General features: G+C 47.8%; 1 long non-coding RNA gene across 1 annotated transcript; it reads right to left on the bottom strand.

The window, feature by feature from the left end:
• Nucleotides 1–882: 882 nt before the first annotated feature.
• Nucleotides 883–2,683, bottom strand: LOC311592951. The gene is made up of 2 exons (XR_014777546.1): nt 2,599–2,683; nt 883–1,021 (listed from the first exon to the last, which is right to left on the bottom strand). It is a non-coding gene; the product is annotated as an uncharacterized lncRNA (long non-coding RNA).
• Between the last annotated feature and the right edge of the window lie 15,409 nt (nt 2,684–18,092).

Here is an 18,092-nt window from a genome sequence, read left to right on the forward strand (position 1 = left end):
GAGATGGCTCAGGGGTTAAGAGCACTGTCTACTCCTCCAGAGGTCCTGAGTTCAAGTCCCAACAACCACAACCATCTATAATGAGATCTCGTGCCCTCTTCTGGAGTTCAGGCATACACACAGGTGGAACATTGTATACATATTAAATAAATAAATCTTAGAAGAAAGAAAGAAACTGGAATATGACCCTGGAGAGATGGCTCAGTTAGTAAAGCAATTGTTTTGTCTCAGACATGAGGACAAGTTGTAAAGGCTTTGCTTGACAAAGTTCCAAAGATCTCCAGCTGATCACCACTGCCCTCAAATTATGCATGGTCCAGGTATAATTTTGCCTTAAAATTACTTTGAAATCTGCTTTTCCTTCTAAAACTGTCTTTCTCTATATATCTCACTTTGACTATGAGCTCTAATGAAATTCACACAGGAGAAATTTTTCCCACAGAGAGTGTTGAAGGAAAGCATCTGGCCAAAGACTTGAGACAATGAGAGAGTTCTTGGCTCTGTGTGCAGTCAGGCAAAAACTGCTTGTAAGAAAGTTAGGATCTTGGCATAACAGTACCTGGCTAGATATTGCTAGCTGTAGAAAAATTTCTTTAGACTCTGCTCTGAAAGCAAAAGAAGGTGGGTTTAGAACATCATTCTTTACAGATATTTTATAATAGAGGACCCCTTGACAGTTAGTCTAGGCTTAGATAGCGCACCTATTGTTTTGAGACTGGGAGTAAGTCAAGTTTTTCTTTATTTGAGAACATTTATCTCAAGCTATGTTGCTATGACAATCATGTAAAGAAAATGGCTTTGGCCAGAAGGAAATTATGATTAAACTTCCCCGAGTATTGTTTAAGAAATAATGATCACATCATGTTGACCATTGCTTGGAAATTGGTTGTTGGTTTTTTGCTGTATGCTTTATTATATGTTATACAGAACTGTTTGTTTTTCCTTGTTAGACTGTTTTCTTGAGTTGTTGATTTTTGAATGCCCCATTGATTGTAAAGGATGAGAAAAATCATGATGTAATCTGTAATGAAAAAAAATTGAATTTCACTTTAAATAAAGTACTGGGGTTGGCCCAAAGAGTGACAGAGACAGAAACATAAGAGTAACAGAAAGCAAGTACCAGAGACTGAGAGACAGAAAAATAAAGTTCTCCAGGACTTTAAGACCTTTCATTTTTGTACTGATATGCCTGGGTCTAGTATTTCTTTTTCCTCTGTTCCTCAGCCTCTCCTCAACAGCTGGTTCCTATAGCCAGTTGTTTCCAATGGTTTCCCTTAACCAGCTGTTCACTGCCTGCTCAATTCTCCCTACAGCGGATCCACCAAGACTTTCTCTTTTCTCATCTTCACTCTTCCCGGAGCTGGTCTGCGGGACAGTTTTGCAAGCATGAAGACCCCAGTTTAACCCACAGACCTAACATAAGAAAGCCATGTGTGATGCCACACACCTGTAATCCAAATGTTGGGGATTCAGAGATAGGCAGATCCCTAGGGCTCAGTGGCCAGTCACCCAGCCTTTGTGATGAGCCCCAACTTCAGTGAGAGACCTTGTCTCAAAACAAAAGGTGGTTGGCTTCTGAGAAACAACACCCAAGGCTGTCCTCTGGCCTTCACAAACATGCACACACTGGACCTGAATGAAAACGCACACCTACATACAACCTCTCCAGCCAAAGATATCACTTCCTTGGCTTCCTTCCAGAGCTGCAGACTCCTTGAGGAAGTGCCCAGCAAGGCTGCAGAGATAAGATTTCTGACACAGACTGCATTCCCTCATTTACTGCATTGTCCCTGTACAATTAGGGCCTCAAGCCCAGTCATGTTGCTGCTGGAAACGGGCCCTCGGCCTGCTCTAGGTCTGGAATTCTCACTCTGATTCACAAGGACTGCCCAAGACTTGGGATGTGTGTCACCCTTATTAATCATCTCTGAGGGCAAGTGTCCTGGGGTGGGCAGTGAGGAAGTGAGCCTCTGATCTGGGCAGTCTGTGTTGGCACCTGGAGTGGGGTCCTTTGCATATAAAATCTTTCTTGAACACCTAAGATGAGCTCCACCCCCACTCCAAAAACATGTTTACCAACTAGAACCATTTTTCTACCATTTAACCTATTAAAAGTAAATTCTCTGTGCTTAAGTCTCAAATAATCCAGAGGCAGAAGCAAGCAAAGCATGAGTAATTCCTTTTTGTTGTTGTTGTTTTGTTTTGGTTTTTGTTTGTTTTTGTTTTTTTGAAGACAAGGTTTCTCTGGCTGTCATAGACTCACTTTGTAGATAGTCTAAACTGGCCTCGAACTCACAGCGATCCACCTGCCTCTGCCTCCCGAGTGCTGGGATTAAAGGTGTGTGCCACCGCACCCAGCGTCCATTCCTTCTTTTTAAGAATATTAAAAAAAAAATTTAAGCCGGGCGTGGTAGGGCATGCCTTTAATCCCAGCACTTGGGAGGCAGAGGCAAGTGGATTGTTGTGAGTTCGAGGCCGGCATGGTCTACAAAGTAAGTCCAGGACAGCCAAGGATACACAGAGAAACCCTGTCTCGAAAAACCAAAATAACAACAACAATAATAGTAATAATAGAATAAAATAAAAATAGATATTCACCATGGACATGCTCAGTATCTGTGGAGACCAGAAGAATTCCAGATGTGAGCCATCTGATATGGGTGCCGGGCAGGCACTGAACTCTTGCCCTCTGCAAGAGAAACAAGGGCTTTTAACCATGGAGCAACGTCTTCGGCCCCAACATAACAAAACTTCCATAAGAGCTACAGAGAGAAACATCATAACTCTCAGACTAAACAGCTGGCTCATGCTCCTGGCTAGAAAGCTAATATTTTGAATATCCCTCATTCTTCTCAAGTTGATCTGTAGATTTAATGTTATTCCAATCAATAAAAATCTCAGCAGGGATCTGGGAGGTGGTGGCGAATGCTTTTAATCCCAGCACTTGGGAGGCAGAGGCAGGCAAATCTCTGTGAGTTCGCGGCCAGCCTGGTCTACAAAGTGAGTCCAGGACAGCCAGGGCTACACAGAGAAATCTTGTCTTGAAAAACCAAAAAAAAAAAAAAAAAAAATCTCAGCAGGGAAGTCATGAGTGGTGGTGGACACCTGCAGCCTCAGCATCTGGGAGGCTAGACAGTGAATTCAAGTCTAGTCCAGGCTGCACAGCAAGACCACATACAAAAAGCAAAAGCAAAGACAAAAAAAAAAAGATAGTTTGAGACTAAAGACAAATAGAGCGTGAAATTTATGAGAGAAGACACAGATCCCCCCAACACTGTATGGAAGAGAAACGCACTCCAATGACTGATACTACCTGCCCTCAAGACTTACTGCAGGAACTGGAAGAGATGGCTGGACGGTCAAGAGCACTTGTTCTTTTGAAATCAGTACCTAGAATTCTTCATTCTGTACTGTGCATTGCCTGTGGAAGTCCAGGTACTTGGCACCATTTGTGAGAAATCTACTACTCTTCCATCCCTGGTCAGCGTCCAGTGGATTCTATCATGTGAGCCCCTTTCTGGGTTATGGAAAGTCTACTAGGCTATTTTTCTTTCCTTTTCCCTGTACTTTAGACTTTCTGTAACCCAGAGTACTTCAAAACTCACTTCAAAGTATATCCCAGGACTGGGCTGCAGGTCAGTGGGAGAGCACAGGCCTAGCTAGCACAAGCAAGGACCTGGGTTTGATCCCATCACCACCATAAACAGTCAGGTAAACAGATACTAGGTAGACAAACAAATAAATTAATCACAGATGTTCAAACCCACAAAATACCCCAAGATAAGCAGCTCAGAAGAACCGGTTGGCTGACCTTGGCTTTGGCAATGACTTAGATAAGACGCCAACGATACCGACTGTAAAGGAAGGATTGTAAAACTTGAAGAGGCTGGAGCTCTCGTAGAGGACCCAGGTTCCATTCCCATCACACGTATCATGGCTCACAACTGTCCGTAAACCCACTTCCAGGAGATCTGATGTGCTTCTGGCTTCTGGAGAGGCCTCTGCATATACATACATACAGCCAAACACACATACAATAAGTAATACTTAAAAAAAAATTTTTTTTTTAAGTTTCTTGGCAGAAAACTTTTTGTAAAACATTTATCTGGCCGGGCGGTGGTGACACACACCTTTAATCCCAGCACTTGGGAGGCAGAGGCAGATGGATCTCTGTGAGTTCAAGGCCAGCCTGGTCTACAAAGTTACTCCAGGACAGCCAAGGCTACACGGAGAAACCCAGTCTCAAAAAATTTTTTATCTGATGGTGTAGTTGATTCCCAAAGTACATAAATAACTTTTAAAAAATTACAAAGGGGGCAGGGAAGAGGCACTTGCTGCTGAGTCTGATGGCATGGGTCTGATCCCAAGACCCACATGGTGTAAGGAGAAAACTGACTCCACAAAGTTATCCTTTGGCCTCCTTGCTCATGCTGTGGTTCTCTCTCCTTCTCTTTACTAAATAAATGTAATGAAGTTTTTCTCAAATTACAAATGGGTGAGGCTGAGCACATAACCCAATCAAGAGGGATTGCTCAGCACATACAAACACTAGCAGCAGATAGATGCCTTATAATATGAGCAAATGTATAGAAGACGTCTCACCAACAAAGATGTGCAGATGGCAGGTAGGCATATGAAAAGATGCTCAGTGTCATATGACAACTAAAGCAACAATGAGATACCACTGCATACTTACTAGAATAGCTAACATTCAGACAGTGGCCTCACCAAGGCCTGATGAAAACGTCACACAGCAGAAAGTGTCCCTCACCTCTGATGAGCGTGTGCAGAATGGTAAGGCTGCTCTGGAAGACAGTTCTTCTAAAGCTTAACCTCCACAGCCACCACAGAATCCACCTAGAAACTTCACAGATGTTCACACAAAAACACATATAGTGAAAGCATCTGGACTGGTTAATTTCAACTGTCAACTTGACACCACCTGGACTCTCCTGGGAAGAATTCTTATTTGAGGAATTATCTAGATCAGACTGGCCTGTAGTAGGTATGTCTGTGATAAGTTGTCTTGATGTGGGAAGACCCAGCCCAGTGTGGGCAGCATCATTCCCTAGGCAGGGGTCCTAAACCAGGAGTGAAGAAAGTGAGATGCAAGCAGGCATGTGTGCTTGCCATTTCCCTTTGCTCCTGACTGTGGATATGATGCGACCAGCTGTCGAAAGCTCCTGAGGCTGTAACTTCTCTGCATTGATAGACCGTAGCCTGGAATTGTGAACTGAAATAAATCCTTTTCTCCCCTAGTTGCTTTTTATTAGGGTATTCTGTAACAATGAGGGAAATGAGATAGCCACTTTATTCACTGTTATCATATTTGCTTTCTTTCCTTTTTTTTTTTTCAAGACAGGGTTTCTCTGTGTAGCCTTGGTTGTCCTGGACTTGCTTTATAGACCAGGTTGGCTTTGAACTCACAGCGATCTTCCAGCCTCTGCCTCCCAAGTGCTGGGATTAAGGGTGTACGCCACCACGCCTGAGCCTGTTATCGTATTTTCCAAGTATGCAAAATGTCTTTTATTAGGTGAATAGATAAACAGCCTAGGGTGAGACCAAATGATGGAAATAAGGTGTCAAGTCATGAAAGGAAATGATGGAAACACGTGTGACCAAATGAAAGAAGGCTGTCTAATGTGATTCCAGCCCCTAGACATGTGCATAAGGCAAGGCCAATGAGGTAGCACCATCAATTGGTAGGGTGGGGTGGTGCGGTAGGACAGAAGTGAACAGGGGGATCATGGGATGTCTGAGGTGAGAGAATTCTTCAGCTCTGTCTCTCCATGGTAGGAGCACATAGTGAGGAAGGATTAACTTCATTACTTCATCACCCCTGGCCAATGCACAGCTCCACAGAATATCCTGTAGTGGTCCACCCACAAGAACAGAATTTTCATCATTCTCATAATCTTTAATTTGGGGGCTCTGGGGATCCTGGGACCTCACACATGCTAGGCAAACACTGTACACTATTAATTAGCCCATGGCAAGCAGGAGTTGGGGTGAGAGAGGCATCTGTGGTCTGGCTCAATCTCACAAGCTTTTTCTGTTTTGGTTTTTGGTTTTTTGGGTTTTTGTTTTGTTTTGTTTGTGTTTGTTTTGGTTTTTGGTTTTTCAAGACAGGGCCTCTCTGTGTAGCCTTGGCTGTCCTGGACTTGCTTTGTAGACCAGGCTGGCCTGGAACCCACAGTGATCTGCCTGCCTCTGCCTTCCCCAGTGCTGGGATTAAAGGCGTGCGCCACCAAACCTGGCCTCACAAGCTTTTTCTAAGTGCAGTTACTGCAGACAGAATATCATGTAACCCAGGCTGATCTTGACCTTGAACGAAAGACTCTCCTTTCACTGATTCCCAGCGCTGGGATTACAAGGATGTGCCACCATACTCAGCATTCCTTTTTATTAAATATGCATACATACATACATAAGTACATACATACATACATACATACATACGGAGGTAGAGGCAGGAGGATCTCTGTGAGTTTGAGGCCAGCCTGGTCTACAAAGAGAGTCCAGGACAGCCAAGGCTATACAGAGAAACCCTGTCTTGGAAACAACACAAAATTTATACCTCTGTGTGGGTGTTCATGTTTGTGTGTACACAGAGCTCAGAGGAGGGCTTCTGGTGCCCTCTGTCACCCCCACCTACTTCTAAGGCAGGGTCTCTCCGTTAGCCTGAAGAAGCCTCAGGTTTTTCTCAGCTAGTGTGGAAGCCAGCAAGTCCAGCACTCTTCCTGTCTCTGCCCTCCTTGGAGCTGGGGTACACAAGATGCTGGCTTGTCCACTGAGTGCTGGGGCCTGGACTCTACTCTTTTAACTGCACAGAAAGCACTGTTAGCTGCTAAACCATTATTTTTAGATCTATTATAGTATCAGCCTTGCAATCACAAGGGCTCGAGTTCTATCCACAAACAGGATCTTGCAAGTGGACCCCGTGACCCAGGCATGAGCACAGGCAGCTGAGGCCCTGTGACTCCAGAGTCCGGCCTGGTCTTCTGACCACTGTGTAGCAACAAGTCGGTGGGTTGGCATTTGTTACACAGCAAAGGGACACTGATGTAACACAGAGATTAGCAGACAGGAGCCAGAGGCCTCCAGCAGGAAATCAGGAAGCATTCTGAACTCAACTCAAACAAAACCACGACACATGAAGCTTCTCCTAACTCAGCACAAGAGAAGAAGCAAGGCCTCACGGAGCCGGTTACCTTCTTTAATGGGACCTAGGAATTTAAATGTTTTTTTTTTTAAAAAGCCAGGGTCTCATATAGCACAGGCTGGCTTCAAACCCTCTTTGGAGCTGAGGGTATCCTTGGACTCCTGATCCCTCCAGTCTCTATTTCCCAAGTGCGCTCCATCACACAGTCTCTATGGTGCTGGGGGCGGAGCCTGGAAGCCAAGGCATTCTGGGTGAGTGCTCTAGTAAACTGATGTCAGGTTTGCAAGGCAAGCCTGTCATCCACCCATGCATCACCCCGGTCCTGAGGGAAGATTCTTAAGTTTAGAGTCAACTTTCTTCATGGACATGAAGCTATGGTGGCACCTGTCCTCAGGGGTTTGGATGGTTTGTCTGTCATCTTAGCCAGGAGCACAGAATGAGTGGTTCCTTATAGTCTCCTCCTGTTCTTAGGGATACCAGTCCACTTAGGCATGTGCTCTTCTCTCCAGTTCCCTCTGCCTTGCTAAAAACAACAAAAACAAAAACAAACAACCACCACCAGCAACAAACTGTTAGATTATATTCCTTTTTTTTTTTTTTTGAGACAGGGTTTCTCTGTGTAGCCTTGGCTGCCCTGGACCAGGCTGTCTTCGAACTCACAGTGATCTGCCTGCCTCTGCCTCCCAATCTATAGGCATAGATTACATTCCTAAAGCTAGCCACCAAGGTCTATTTGGCTACTTCTTCCTCCTGAGGCTGACTACCAAGGTCCAGCTATCGAAGTATGGAAGTCCAGTAGCCAAAAGCCGCCTTTGCCTCACCTAATTAACAGGCCCAATCAAAACAAAATATCTCATTGTAACACAAGGTTTCCTCTTGTGCCTTTATTAAACTCCGTTTTCCTGTGTACCGCGTCTATCTCCTCTCTATCCAGAGGCAGTCCTTTGTGCCCACTCCAAGACAAATGTTCCTCCAGCCTTTTCCTTGTTCCCCTTTTCCTTCTTCCTCATCCTCTATCTTCTGTTGTCTCTTATTTCCTACCCTCTGTCCCTCTGGGGCAAATAAATCTCTTTTATACTGAGACCTTGGTCTTGTGGGTGGGAGTGGGTCCTGAGCTGATACTTTTCCTAACAATTATAAAGATCAAGACCATGTTCCTTACAAAAAAAATAAAATAAAATAAATAAAAGCTGGGAGGTGGTGGCGCACTCCTTTAATACCAGCACTCGGGAGGCAGAGGCAGGTGGATTGCTGTGAGTTTGAGGCCAGCCTGGTGTACAATGGGAGTCCAGGACAGCCAAGGCTACACAGAGAAACCCTGTCTCAACAAAACAAAACAAACCAAGCAAAACAAAACAAAACAAAAAAACCACACACGCAAAAAAAAAAAAAAAAAAAAACCAACCCAGAACCAATGTTAAAAACAAACAAACAAAAAAGTAGGTGTAATGGTGTATATTTGCAACCCTAGAGCTAGGGAGGTGAAGACAGGTGGGTCCCTGGGACACACTAGCCACCCAGACCCACCTCCTTGAGCAGTTACAGGCCAAATGGAGCTCCTATCTCAAGGGAGGTGGATGACTCTGAGGAATATCACCTAAGGTTGCTCTCTGGCTTCCACATACATGAACATGCACACAGAATATTCCTGCAAAGAAAACCCTGAATGGGTGTGAAGGCACACTCCTCCCAGCATCTAAATCAGGGCAGGAATTGCTAAGGAATTGTTCCTCAAAAGGCGAGAATCCAGGTCTTCCCAGCTATTTTGGAAGGCAGCACTGTCCTGACACCACAGCCAGACAAAGACTCTGTAAGAGACAGACACAAGGCCGGGCATGGTAGCTCACGCCTCTAATCCCAGCACTCGGGAGGCAGAGGCAGGCGGATCACTCTGAGTTTGAGGCCAGCCTGGCCTATAAAGCAAGTCTAGGACAGCCAAGGCTATACAGAGAAACCCTGTCTCAAAAACAAAACAAAAAACAAAACAACAACAACAACAACAACAAAAAACAAAAAACAGAAGAGAGAGAGAGAGAGACAGACAGACAGACAGACAGACAGAGACAAACAGAGACAGAGAGACAGACGGACACAGTCTGAGGAATAAATGCAAATCTCTCCAGTCAAGTCAGCAAGTCAAGTCCCAGAATCCATGTGGGATGGCACTCACTTGGAGCTTCTCTCAGGACCCCCTGCCTCAGGAATGGTGCTGTGAACGGTAGCCTGAGGGATGGCACTCACTTGGAGCTTCTCTCAGGACCCCCTGCCTCAGGAATGGTGCTGTGCACAGTAGCCTGAGTGCTCCCTCCCACATCAACAGTGAAGACAACCCTCCACAGACAGGAGGAGGCCAATCCAATATTGAGAGTTCCCCACTGGTCCTGCCATTCCTGTTGATTCAGGGTCCTGTCAAGTTGACAGTTAAAGCTAACCATGATACTTACCTTGAATTTAGAAAAAACAAAAACTTTTGGAATACAGCATAAAATGGAATTAGAGAAAAGTAACCAATAAATTTATAAAATTCTTTTTAGAAAAAAAAAATGGGGATGGTGGGTCCCACCTCTGATATTAGAACTCAAAAAAACCTAGGCAGTAGGATTTCCACGAGTGCAAGGCCAGTCTTGGCTAATGGTGAGTTCCAAGCCAGCCTGGTTTACAGAGGGAAAGAATTATTTCCCTTCAATAGTAAGACAAACAACTCAACAAATAAATAGGGAAACATCTGAATAAACACATCCCATGACTTGATAGCCCATTAAGGAAATGAGAGCCTGAAGGATATGCCATACCTGTCACACACACACACACACACTGGTCAGAACAGGTAGAACTGAACTTGTTAGACTAATGCGGAGGGAGGCAGGGGGGGAAGAAGGTGTTGTAGACACCACTTGAATGTTTGTGTGTGTGTGTGTGTGTGTGTTTTTTTTTTAAAGTTACTCAGTCCTTTACCCTGTGTTCCCCAATCCCCGCTACTTTTTGTATAGAAGTAAAATCCTAAACCCCGGAGAAGACTTGAGTGTGAAAATTCCTGCAGCTTCCCTTGTAACCTGGGATCCCAGCAGCTCCAACCTGGGATCCAGGAAATGACGTCAGACAGTTAAATGAGTAAACCAACTGTGGCCTCTGCAAGTTGGGAAACTATTCAGCAATTAGAACTAATGAAGGATTGAGGGTGGCGGGTACAAGAGTGGCCCCCAAGGAGGTTCATGCCCCAGCCTCTGGGAACCTGTGTGTGTTAGCTCCCCACGGCCAGGAATTATAGCTGTATAAGGAATTCAGGTCGCTAAGCAGCCAACCTCACCATGGGAGATTATCAAGGATAACAGAATGAGGAATGTAATCACGAGGTGCATATAAAAGCTGAAGTCCAGGCCCGGGTAGTGTATCATCAATGCTCGGATGGCCAATGCCTGCCCTGCAGGTGGACTGGGCCCAGGGCTAAGGTATGCAGAGGTCTGGGTGCTGTAAGGAAAGGAGCTGGGGGTTTTGTCCTGCAATCAGGTTGACGCCAGATTTGGGTTCAGTGACCCCTTAGGGATTCTGATCTCCATAGTGCATCCTTGTTGCTTAATCCACTAAGTCCCAGCAAGTTGTTACTGCAGCTGTGGAAAAACAAATGTGAAGTGCCAGGCAGTGTGGATGCATCTCAAAATAATCACGCTGAGTGCAGGAAGCCAGACAAGGACAGACACATGATGTCTGGCTCCATCTATATAAAACTTAAACTCATCTGCAGGGACAAGCTAATCACAGTCGGCTGGGGAACTTTGGGGGCGGGGTGGGGAGAAAGCAGCATGAAGTGTGGGGGATGAGGCCAGGGGACATATTCCAGAATGTCTCAGGCGGCATCTACATCCTCCACATGTTCAGCTTACGGCATACAGTCAGACTTCAAAAAAGATAGTGATGAACACTTGCTATAAACAGGATGGGGACCAAAGATGTCTGATATCTTGAGAATGACAGAGAGTTGGTTGGGGGACACTAAAGTGCCCTCAGACAGTGAGATGGGCTGGTAGGTCCTCAGGAGCTGCCAGCCTATGATCAGGGCAGGCTAGGGCTGTGAAGGCTTTGAGTCTTGAGGGAGGGGCTCTTCTTTTGCTTCCTGGAGCCCTGGAAGTTTCCAGAAGTCCTGTAGAGAAGAGCCTGGATTAACTAGATCCCACTGTCCCCACACTGTAGTGAATGGATCCGGTCATAGGAGTTAATACAGAGCTCAAGCCGTGAGGTGAGAGAGCTGACTCAAGTCCAGTGTCCATTGCAGACTCCTTAACCTCTGTCTGGTTCTGGGGATCATGTGAGTGTCGCTGGGGCAGATTACACCCCAGGACAAGGCACCGAACTGAGAAGTGGGAGGGGCAGAGACAGAAGGTAGAGGTGTGGGTGGATGCACATGAGTGAGTGGCGGTGGGACTACGAAGGCCTTAGTGGGCCTCAGGGTGTGGACCTCCCTCCTGGTCCAGCAGTGGTACGTGGCTGAGTGTTGTCTGAGGGCTAGAGTCTCTCAGGCTGGGTCTTCCTGCCCAGGCACAGCAAGGGAAGAAATGGGAGGCCTTGAGAGCACATTCTGGTATCCACAGGAGTGAGTTGTGGGTGCTAGCTAGGACATCCTACACTAGGACACCAGAACCCTTTGCCCGGCAGGGATTCTGACACCTGACTCATGGCTGTAGCTCCGAAAGGGGAGAGCCCAGCCAGCCACAATCCTGATGGGGACAAGGACTTCCCCAAAATTGCACAGGCAGCAAAAGAGTCCAGACCAAAAGATGCCATGTCCTTGAGCAACTTCCTCCTGTGGGTGGCCCGAGTGTCCTCATCTGGGGCACAGGGACAAGGCCCTGCCTGTCCCTGGGGCCAGGGTAGAGGCGATGAGACTGGATGGCTGGTGGCCATGGTGTGGTCTACGGGTGTGAAAGGCAGCTAGCTGGTGGCCACCATTTACAGGTGACTCTTGTCCCTCATTTGAACTCAGTTTCGTGTCCCCTCTGGGGTCTGCAATGTCACCTCCCATCCCAGGCTTCTTGCATCCTATTCCAGTCCACACATGAAATTGGCAGGCCATGCCCTGAATCTGTTACTTTGCCCACTTATGTGACCAAACATCTATCAAAAGCGAGTTTAGGGGAGGCAGGAAAGGTTTCCATTGATTCAGGTTTGTTTGTTTGTTTGTTTGTTTTTTGGTTTTGGTTTTGGTTTTCTTTTTTGAGACAGGCTTTCACTATGTAGCTGGGGCTGACTTGAAATTTACAGAGATCTGTCTGCCTCCCAAGCGCTGAGACTAAAGGCGCGTGGCACTACTCCCATCCCTGGCTCACTGTTTGAGGGTGCAATCTCCCGTAGTCATGGTGACAGGAGCCTGAGGCAGCTGGTCATGTTGCATCTGTGGACAGGAAACAAAGCAAGATAGACACTGCTGCTCAGTTTGTTTTCTCCTTTTTATCTAGTCTGGAACCCTGGACCGTGGGATGGTGCTGCTCATATTTGGAGTGGGACTCCCCATGCCAATTAATCTAATCTAGAAAACCCCTCACAGACAGCCAAAGAGGTGTGACATCTGGATGGCTCTAGACTCTGTCACATCAACAACCAATACCAATGATCACAGACTCACAGCCAACAGGGCCAGCACGGCTGTACCTCTCTGCACTTCTTGGACTATCTTTGGGGACATGTCCTAGTTGAAAGCAGATTATCACCGGGCAGTGGTGGCACACACCTTTAATCCCAGCACTTGGGAGGCAGAGGCAGGTGGATCTTTGTGAGTTTGAGGCCAGCCTGGTCTACAAAGTAAGTCCAGGACAGTCAAGGCTACACAGAGAAACCCTGTCTCAAAAAACCAAAGGTAAAAAGAAAGCAGATATCCACAGTGGTTTCTTCAGGGGAAGGACCTGACAAGCCAGGCCACTAAGGCAGGAAGAGCCTGGGCCAAAGGCCAGATAGCAGAGCATATGGCAGGAATCACTTCTGAAAAGGCTCTTGCTGGTGGGAAGATGCAGTTCTGTGCATGTGGGGTGGTCATCTGCAGGCAACAGACGGAAGGAGCTGCCTTCCTGAGGATCAGGGTTGGGGTTGAGGAGCCAAGGCCAGCATCACATGACTGTCCTTATGTAGGGGCACCAAGAGTAGCTTCCAGGAAGGGAAGGAAGTTGCTGGCTGGCACGAAGTCTGCAAGAAGGGCCCTGGTCATGTGCTCAGAGGTCAACACCCTGGGGATAACAGTCACATGGTGATGGACATTCAGGGAGGAAGTGGCCTTTCTCTGTCCTCAGGCATGCTGAGTGTGAGAGCCTGGGGCCAGGTATTTATTGCCATCCCTGGCAAGGTCTGTCTCAGCCAGGTCTCCCACAACACACCCTCCCCTGGGCAGCTACAGAGGTGGCCAGCCCTCTGCCATGCTGAGCCTGTACTAGGTCCTGTGGACACAGGAGGGAAGCCGTTAGACCCCTGCCTATTTCTCTTCTTACTATTCCTTGGCCTTGTGCTCAGGAACCTGGCTTCCTTTCTGTATCCAAGAACCTGCTTGGATACTCACACAACAGCGCTCTGGAATGAGGGGAAACCAAGGAGAGGCCTCTGCTGTACAGCAGACACTCCATCCTGGGAAGGGGTAGCCATTGACTTTAGCTGTACTGGCATAGAACTCCATACAGAGGCTGCCTCCCACTTGACTCTGGGTCATCCCAAGAACAGCGCTAAAGAACAGGCCTGATGGGATGGGGCTATGGAGGACCCCATCATCCTTTTCCCTACTCACTAACTCCTGCAGCGGAAGCTGTCTCACAGACAGAGTTCACACCTGGAAGCAAAATGCAGAGTCATGAAAGATGATTCAGGGATACAGTGCCTGGGCTACGACCCCCAGGAGACCCTGTTCCCAGCACTGCCAGCAACCTCTGACCTGCCCAGACTGGAAACAGTCTGAGCCATTGCAGGGGCTCAGAACACGGTGTCTCACAGGATGGCATTTTCGTCTGCATGAGTATTATGGACTCAGGAAGTTTGGGGACCTCTTGTGACCTCTACCCTCTTGCCTCCTGCATTCTCTCTCTTAGAGGCAGGATGTAGACACCAGAGGCCCTGCTGGGTGGTAGTGGCACACGCCTTTAATCCCAGCACTTGGGAGGCAGAGGCAGGTGGAGTGCTGTGAGTTCGAGGCCAGCCTGGTCTACAAAGCAAGTCCAGGATAGTCAAGGATACACAGAGAGACCCCGCCTTGAAATACCAAAAAAAGGAAGAAGAAGAAGAAGAAGAAGAAGAAGAAGAAGAAGAAGAAGAAGAAGAAGAAGAAGAAGAAGAAGAAGAAAAGAAAAAAGAAGCCAGAAGCCCTGTTCAGGTCCAAACTTGAAACCTAACTCTTGACCAAGCTTTACACCCTCGTCATGATAATGAACCACAGAGGTCTCGTCCTGAAACCTTGATTCGAGAAGGCTTTGTCCCAGATGCCCCCGGAGGGAGGGGAGGTGGTGCTAGCCCAGGCTTCTAACTCCTTAGGCAGACAAGGATGATTTTGAACTTCTGATCCTACTGCCTACACTTCCGGGGTGCTGGGATTATAGGTGTGCACCACACCTAGCTTATGTGGTATTAGGGCTATGCACAGTGCTTTGTGTTCACTAGGCAAGTACCAGTGGAGCTACACGTCCAGCCTTCAGGCTCTTGGTTTCTGAAGGCTCCAGACTAACTGTAGCCGAGGTTGAATAAATGTCTTGGCTTAGAGCTGTGGTGTCCCTATGGCAGGAGGGAAATGCTCAACTATGTATCTACAGCCCCTCTCCTGTTCCCTGCTTGTGCTCCTTGGACTTAGCTGTGTGTGGAGCTCACCCACTGTGCTTTAACCCCTGGGCACTCTGCCCTCCTGGCACTCAGGCTAGACCAGGCTACTACTTGCTCTGGCCCTGCTTCTGAGGCCCAAGCCCTGGGAGACAAGTCCCTCAGCTTTGTGCATGGAACCGCAGTGGGACGGACTGGGTAGCTCAACCACCCTGTACTTATCAGGGCATCACACATGTGGAGATACTGAGGCCTATAGAGGTGAAGGGTCCACCCACAGGGCTAGGTAATCTATCTTCACTGTGGTGAGGGAAGCAGGCACTTGCAAGGGACAGTTTTGTGTCACTGCCAGCTTTACTCTCCATAATAAGTGGAGGTACTCAAATTTATCTCTGAGGCAGACTGGCTCAGCCTTCCAGCCACCTTTGCTAGGGCCATCCAGGCTAGAAGAGCTGGGGTGCTGTTCAAGGATGGAGGGGACACATGTTCCTACCCACCACTCCCTTTCCTCCTGAGTCATTGCTGTAAGGGAGTGGGTGTTGTAACCCCAGACCCGTTTGTCCAGCTGCCTGGGAGGGGCAGGTACCACAGGAAGCTGCATCCCAAAGCCAGAAAAGTACTGACCGCCACCACCGGCCTACCCTGGGGAACAGGCCTTGTGGCTACGGGTGGAGGGCAGACACTAAGGTCTTTTCCTGGAGCCTCTGAAGAACAGGTTCCCTAGGGAGGACTGAAGGTTGAACCCCTGCCCTGCCTCCAGGATCCAGCTCTCTTCTCCCAGGTCCACATCCTAAGGTTGGTGTGGCCCTACCCCAGGTACAGGAGCTGTATGTACCACATAAAGCAGGAGGTTGGGCCACCTCCATCCTGTCATTCTGCAGCAGTGACACACTCTCTAGGGCAAGATGGCCCGAGTCCCTTCAGTGAGTGGAAGCCAGGATCTCCTAAGAAGGTCTGACCTAATGCAACTGGTAATGGTGGCCATACCTGTAGTGATGCTAATGGTGGCCATTATCTACAATGATGTTGGGAGTTGAAAACCTGGGGCAGAAAACATCTCTTGGCCATGAGAAAAACCATGCCTTTGTCCTGAAAGCAAAGATGGCAGCTGTAGAGCTCTCAGATAATGCTCCAAGATACCTGATAGGCCCAGTGTGGCCCCGAAGTGAACAAGCCCTGCTAAAGTCACTATGATGATCATTAGAACTATTCTGAATACACAGTCCAGCCCACCAGCCAACTCCCAGAACTGTCCCCTCCGCTCTTTCTGTTGGTCCATATCACCCAACTCAGCCCCCAGTGGCCATGACACCTGACCTCACATCAGCTTCCCCACTGACCTCTACCCATCCCCTTATCATCAGGGTTTAGGTCTTCATAGTCTTCCTCTTTCTTTAATCCCCCTCCCTTTTAAACCAATCACATCCTCACCCAAACTTCACCAGGATTCCTCTCCAGCCTCACTTGCTGGTACCTGGGACTCCAGTGTCAAACCCAACTCTCAGATACCACATGCTCTCCACTCCAAACTCAGTCTTCTCCATTTCCACCAACCATAGTGTGGTAGATAGACAAGCAAGCACTCCTCCTGAGACGTCCCTTTCTGGACCCCTGGCAGCTGGGAAGAAAGATGGGTCCTCCCAGAGAAAGCAAGATGGTCGTTGGAGATGTGAGGTGGAAATAGAGAACAGAGCAAAGTCTTTGGAGGTTCTGGGTGGGGGGGTCTTGGCCTAGGATTTGAGAAACAGACTATGCTATAACCTCCCTGGAACCAGCCCAGCGTACCCCCGAGGCACCATGCAATGCAAAGCCATTGAGGCTGGATTTCTGGACTCGGGAGTTGCAAGAGAATAAACGTGTTGTTTTTTTTTTTTAACTCCTACAATTTGTAGTCTCTTATGACTGCAGCCACAGGACACAAACACAGGCAGGAAGCAGGGCGACATCTCCGTGTCCCAACATTGACTGCCTTTGCCTCATTCCTCCTCCTCCTCCTCTTCCTCCTTTGTCTCACATCCTGCCTCCTTCCTTCCCCACCCCCTACAGTCCTGGGGACTGAACCCAGGCTTTCCCGTGCTCCAGGCAAGCTCTCCTCTGCTGTTGTGCCCAAGCCTCTCCTCCTATTCTTGATGCCACAGACTTAGTTCAAGCCTGTCCTCTTCCACCTCAAGATCAGTCCTCTGGCTTCTGGGCCTTTCAGCTGCTAGATTCTGGCTCCCTCCTACTTCCTTTCCCACCATGGGACTGTGTGGCACTACTACGTGGCTTCCATCTGTCCGGGGACCTCCTAGGACTCCATTCTCAAGCCTGTCTGTCTTCATCAGAGTCCTCTAGGAGACAAATGCAGGGGATATGAGGAGGGAGGGAGGCTTATTTTATTTTATTTTATTTTATTTATTTTTTTTTAAAGATTTGTTTATTTATTATGTATACAGTGCACATCAGATCACATTATAGATGGTTGTGAGCCACCATGTGGTTGCTGGGAATTGAACTCATGACCTCTGGAAAAGCAGTCAGTGCTCTTAACCGCTGAGCCATCTCTCCAGCCCCAGGGAGGCTTATTTTAAACAGCTGGCTGCAGTTAAGGAGCAGTTGGAGCTCCAAGAAGGGGGCAGGGACTCCTTCCTCCTGGGGAAGCATTTTTCTCTAAGCTCTTTAGCTGATTAGAAATGGCCTGCCCACATCGTGTGCTTGGCTCATAAATGACCAAGGAAGATGTGGATTTCTTTAGGAAATATCTTCACGGGAACATCCAGATGATTGTCTGCTAACATCTAGGTACACAAAAATGTGGCCATCATACCCAGAGCCCACATGAGGACAGTGATCACACGCAAGTGCTCCATCTAAGGTGATGGGCTTGTCCAGGCAGAAAGTGGAGCCTTCCCCAGGCCAGCTTCATGCTTAGTTGTACCATTCATTGACCTCTCAGCTGGCCCTGCCATCTCTAGGCTCCTCTCAAGTGTTCCCCTACCTGCCAGGCTCCTGGAGACTTCTGCCCTTCAGGGTCTGTGTGTGCTGTCCATCTTAACCTCCGTCCCCTCTCTTGGGAAGATTTCTCTTTTTTCTTGGTTTCTATTGACCTTGTTCTCCAAGATGGCCAACTTGGAAGATAGCAAGTCACCCAGGCAGCCATTTTGCAGTGGCCTAT

The sequence above is a fragment of the Acomys minous genome, assembly GCF_964271855.1.
Source record: "Acomys minous genome assembly, chromosome: 2".
Taxonomy (NCBI): Eukaryota; Metazoa; Chordata; class Mammalia; order Rodentia; family Muridae; genus Acomys; species Acomys minous.